Below are 6,517 nucleotides of genomic sequence, written 5' to 3'. Positions count from 1 at the left end.
ATTTCTCAAAATAAAGAGAAAGGGGTTTTAGCTAACAGAAGTCAGAGAACAACTAAAGAGTACATCCCATAAGGCACATAGGAAATTTCAACCTGTTTCAGTTTTCATTATTACTTTGATCTCTCATTGCAGTTTTCATTATTACTTTGATCTGTCATTGGTACCCATTGGGGATTTATATGTGAGGATGTTGTCACTGGTACCCATTGGAGGTTTATATGTGAAGATGTTGTCACTGGTACCCATTGGGGGTTTATATGTGAGGATGGTACCAGAGAGAATTAGCTGGAGATGTTAGCACACTCACCTTTCACAGCTTCCCCCTTTTTTATATTCATCCCCAACATTAGAGTCATGTTTCATTTCTGAAATCTTGAGTATCCTAACTGTGCTGTTTACATTTTGTCAACATGATGCAAAGTGAAGTCACCTAGCAAAAGAGAACTCCAATAGAGTTATGTTTGTGGCTACCCAGGAAGTAACCACAACACTAAGTAATTCTATATCCAGTCAAGTAGACAATAGAGATGAACTATCACAGGAATCTAAGATCAAAACCTGTTCTTCATGTGAAACAAGCTCTCTGTGACATATTTATGAAATCAGATATGTTGTTCCCATCAGCTGGAAAATCCATATTCATCTCTCTACTAGAAATTATTTACTGTCCTTTCAAGTTTCCATTTATAAATGTCTTTTTTAAGGAAGCCATCTAAATGAATTAGCAATCTCAACTTATGTGAGGTACAAGTATCCTAATTTCTTTTGTCACATAGACCATGCACATACATAATTTCTTTTTTTTTTAATTTTTGTCTCTATTAACAAATAAAATGAATTGTATTTATTTCTCCATACAAGCATGAACATCTAACACAGTGCCTATTGGAACATTTGTGGAAGTACTTTCTCACTGGTTCACCAAGGCTAACACAAAACTCCTCAGCTAAGATACATTAGTTTTAAAAGCAGAAGTAGAGAAGTTGATATTTTAATGAATGAAAGACAAGGAACATTCATTATTATTACCACAGATGAACTAACTTTTTAAAAAAAGGTGTAAATCAAATATGTGGATAGGGAACTTCGGGAAAGTGGTAACTTACTTCTCAAAAGACAAAGAAGAGAGGAAAGCCTTTTTCTGCTAGATCAAGTTGGGTCTGGAGCACATTGCAGAGAGCAGCAGTCTAGTGGAAAGATTTTTCAATGTTGGAAGCTTGTTTACAGGAAACTCCTGAGGAAGAAAGCAGCTACCATATGATTTGGGGAAATCTTTTCAGACATTCTGAGGAGGACTCAGTTAAGACACTGACTTCCCAAAGAACTTATCCAAAATCATACAGTTGTATACTGGAAGGGGGGATTTCAGAACTGATATCATTTCCTTTCTTCTGGTCACAAAACCAACAAGTAAAACCATGCTACTCATTGTATTTCCTCGCAGCACTAATATAATGTAGGCTCAGGATTTCATTATGCAGATAGAAGTCATACAGTAATCATAGTGATGACACTTCCACCAGCTCCAGATCTCCTACCCCTGGCTTTTGAATAGGGTGGAACTCCAGGGCTTCCCTTAACGTTGATCTATTATAAGACAGACACAATGAGTCTGTGTATTTCCTGGAGTATAGCATTGGTCCAGACAGACGAGGAGGAAGGTTACACCTTAGTACCACATTTGTCAAATGTATTGGATTCAAGTTATAATGACCTGAGCTTTTACCCATGGCAAATAACAACTATCTCTTCAGAGAAAATGTTGGACATCACTTCAAGAAATATGAGCTTGGAAATATCCAAGCATACTATTGTTATGTAGACCAGAAGAGATTCTTTCTATTTGGCATTAGTTGCTAATAAATTAATATCACATTAGTAAGCTATAAAGTAGGGTATACTGAAATCTTAAACTGTGCCCTTAACAAGTAAAGCCATGTTAAACAGAGATGATAATAGTAGGAATATCAATCTCTAAAAGTGATAATAATTTCACAGTTACCAGGCACTGAGCTAAACACTTTGTATCCAATTGCATCACTGTATTAACACAGAATTATGAAAAATCATGAAAATTATCATAACTTTATAGATGAGAAAGCCAAGTCTCAGAGAGGTGTGTTAGCATGTACAAAGACCTCTTTAGAGATTCAGTACTCCTTTCTGTTCACTGTAACACACTGCTCTTTCAACAGAAGGATGTTCATCTCTCTTGCCTTCTAGATTTACGTGCTTGGTATTATGGATTGAATTTTCTTACTGAGAACATTCCTAAAACCTGGCACAGTGACTGACACTTTGCCAAAATAAGTCATGTGTATATGAATCCGGGTTTGTTTCTTTGTTTGTTTGCTTTTCCATCAACTTGACAGACACTAGAGTAAGGAGAGGGAATCACAATTAAGAAAAATGTCTCCAAGAATATTGGCCATAGGCAAGCCTGTGGGGCAGTTTCTTGGCTGGCAAATAATGTAGGAATTTCCAGGCTGTTGTGAAGAATGGCACTCCTGAGCAGTAAATCCCAGAGCATATCTTTAACATCCTTGTGGCGTGTTAAAGATGCCACAAGGAGTAAGACAGTGTCTTAGTCACTATTCTATTTCCTGCAACAATTGGAGGTGGGGCTGTCTCTGATTCTGTTGCCTGCCTGTGGATCCTGTTCCCTAGTTGAGCTGCCTTGTCTGGTCTTAGTGGGACAGGATGCACCTAGTCCTGCAGTGACTTAATGTGTCAGGAACACATTAAGAAATACCATAACCAAGGCAACTCTTTAAAAAGAAATGATTTCATTAGATAGTGACTTACAGTTTCAGAGGTTTAATCCATTATCAAGATTTTTTAAAAAAATCAAATTTAGAATCACTGACATTTCAGAATGCAGAAATAGATGGAATATAAATCAGTTTCTGTAAGCAAGTTGTATAAACCCATTTCAGCTCATCAATAACATTATGTGAACTTACAATGAAGGAAATTATACTAACAACAAATATAAAAATACTCAAGTGAATACTTAATTATTTTATGACACTTTACTATTACTTATGGTATTTATTTCTTTTGTGTATGTTTTGTGGAAATACTATGGGATAGATACACCTCTTTCTTAGGTATATCGTCAGTGACATCATACTATTAGCATGAATGTACACCGTGGTGTGGGCATTTACACTATATTGTAGATATCATGAAACCAGTGTTAGATTTATTATTTTATTGACTTTCTAAAAATAATTAAAAGATATAAAATGTTAGCAAGGCAGTTTAAAATAAAATCAATTTATGTCTTTAACTCTTACATTGTAAATAGAGTATAATGCAGAATTGAAGAGACATCTTATTTTTGTTTGTTTATTTAACTATTATGCAATTTTATACAAGTCGCTTGACTCACTGACAAAATAGTACATTTTTGTTATGATCCTTCACTATTTGAGTTTTATCTTATTTGTCAGTGTAATTAAGTTAAACATAAAAATCAGTGTCAAAACTATATTTCAAGAAATAGTAGTTATTTACTGGTATAGTTAGCAGGTACCCTCAACCTACCATGACCAAATGACCTGATGTCCCAACACTGTTCAGTAATTCCAGAGCAGTAGGGAGTACATGTGATGTCAAAATGATGGCTAGAGAGGATGTGTCATAAAGCTTTGATACACAAGGGTGGGAGAAGGGAGATGGAAAGAGATGAGGAAATGATGGAGAGGACAATTGAAACCATTTCTATGATTGTATTTAAGTTAGAAAAATATATCTAATATTTTGATTGGGATTTTGTTGATAAACTTGAATGTATATTGTGTGCATATCCGGGGCCATGTATTTGTATGTGCACATATAGATAGATTTTTGAAGCATAAGAACAATATAAGTTTAATGAATTTCATCTATTCATTTTTGGATAAGTTAATGCATAGAAATTGTAACAACATGTACCTAAATGAAAGGTCAAGAAGCTTAAAACCACTGTTAAGTTATTTGTCCATTTCTGTGTTATTCAAATGGAAAAATATACATTTCTGTTTATCTCACCTTAGCAATGTTAGGTCTCAAGAAATTCCTTTTACCAAAGTCTGTCATTTAGAGAAAAAGTAGAATGCCCTTGAGGACTTAAGATAGATAATTCCAATTTGCTAAAGGGATCATTCTTCATATCTCTGACAAAAAGGACATAAGGCATCGCCAGTAACTTATACCTGTGGTGTCTATAAGTGTATCAAGGTCTATGCTAGCATCTAGGCCCTCTCACTCCCCACTCACAAGTATCTGTTACAGATTCACCCTGGGTACCCATAAACCTACCTCTTTAACCCCTGAGGATCCCTTCTCTCAACTTCTCTTTTTTCCTATATAACTCTGCCATTTTGACAATGCACTCGCTTGGTCTCTGTTGGTTCCTGTGTGCTCTCTTGGGCCTCTTGGCTTCTTAGTTCCTTTCTGAATTTCCCCTCTCCTCTCATGGCCTGGTCCATCCCACTGGCCTGGTTCAATCTGCACCCTTCCAGATGCGTCTGGCAGTGCTCTCCCTCATATCTACAACAAAACACCTAGGAGTAGGCATGTCCTCATTTTCATTCAAACAAGAAATAACTGTGTTTTATATAAACTTTCTTTTTTTTTAATTTATTTTTTATTAGGTATTTTCCTCATTTACATTTTCAATGCTATCCCAAAAGTCCCCCATACCCACCCCCCCAATCCCCTACCCACCCACTCCCCCTTTTTGGCCCTGGGGTTCCCCTGTACTGGGGCATATAAAGTTTGCAAGTCCAACGGGCCTCTCTTTGCAGTGATGGCCAACTAGGCCATCTTTTGATACATATGCAGCTAGAGACAAGAGCTCCGGGGTACTGGTTAGTTCATAATGTTGTTCCACCTATAGGGTTGCAGATCCCTTTAGCTCCTTGGGTAATTTCTCTAGCTCCTCCATTGGGAGCCCTGTGATCCATCCAATAGCTGACTGTGAGCATCCACTTCTGTGTTTGCTAGGCCCCGGCATAGTCTCACAAGAGACGGCTATATCTGGGTTCTTTCAGCAAAATCTTGCTAGTGTATGCAATGGTGTCAGTGTTTGGAAGCTGATTATAGGATGGATCCCTGGATATGGCAATCACTAGATGGTCCATCCTTTCGTCACAGCTCCAAATTTTGTCTCTGTAACTCCTTCCATGGGTGTTTTGTTCCCATTTCTAAGAAGGGGCAAAGTGTCCACACTTTGGTCTTCGTTCTTCTTGAGTTTCATGTGTTTAACAAATTGTATCTTATATCTTGGGTATCCTAAGTGGGCTAATATCCACTTATCAGTGAGTACATATTGTGGGAGTTCTTTTGTGATTGGGTTACCTCACTCAGGATGATGCCCTCCAGGTCCAACCATTTGCCTAGGAATTTCATAAATTCATTCTTTTTAATAGCTGAGTAGTACTCCATTGTGTAAATGTACCACATTTTCTGTATCCATTCCTCTGTTGAGGGGCATCTGGGTTCTTTCCAGCTTCTGGCTATTATAAATAAGGCTGCTATGAACATAGTGGAGCATGTGTCCTTTTTACCGGTTGGGACATCTTCTGGATATATGCCCAGGACAGGTATTGCGGGATCCTCCGGTAGTACTATGTCCAATTTTCTGAGGAACCGCCAGACTGATTTCCAGAGTGGTTGTACAAGCTTGCAATCCCACCAACAATGGAGGAGTGTTCCTCTTTCTCCACATCCTTGCCAGCATCTGCTGTCACCTGAATTTTTTATCTTAGCCATTCTGACTTAATAAGGCTGAAATTTACAAAAAGACAATCACTGTTTAATTTCAATGCTTGACAGATAGAAGGTACTTTTGTGTGTTACATCATTATTTCATGTCAATATATGTCCATATATAGAATATATGTATTCAAAATTTTCACAGAGATCAACGATTAAATTTAGTAGTTTGTTTTACTGAGATTCAGCCTAAAGCAGAAGTGTAACATGTGAACCACACCCTAAGACTTCCTGTATATCATTCCAATTCAGTAGAAAATTCCAATTCTGCTTCTAATCTCCAGAGCCTATATGATTTTATTTTGTCCTGAGTGGTGTGTATCATCCTTTTAAAATTTTTATATACCCTGGATATTACTTATTCATTAAAGATTTATGCTGAAAAGTGTGTGTCTGGATTTAGTACTATTGAGACTCTCAGGAATCAAAGAGAGGAACCTTAGATGAAATGCCCAACAGTAGGAAGAAGGAACTTATAGAGCCCACCTCCATCAGGAAGACAGGGCATCAATTGAGGGATGGGGTTGCCATTCCACAGTCACAGCTGTGACCCATAATTGTTCCTGTCTGAAAGAATTAGAGGGATGGAAAAGGAAAGGAGCCTGAGGAAAAGAAGTTCCAGCAACAGGCCCAAAGTGGGATCCAGCTCAAGGGGAGGCCCCAATGCCTGATGCTATTACTAAGGCTATGGAGCATTTACAAAAATGGAATGACTGCCCTCCAAAAGACCCAACAAGCAGCTGAAAGAGCCAGA

Source organism: Mus musculus, chromosome X (assembly GCF_000001635.26).
Source record: "Mus musculus strain C57BL/6J chromosome X, GRCm38.p6 C57BL/6J".
Taxonomy (NCBI): domain Eukaryota; kingdom Metazoa; phylum Chordata; class Mammalia; order Rodentia; family Muridae; genus Mus; species Mus musculus.
Note: the sequence above shows the minus strand (reverse complement) of the source record.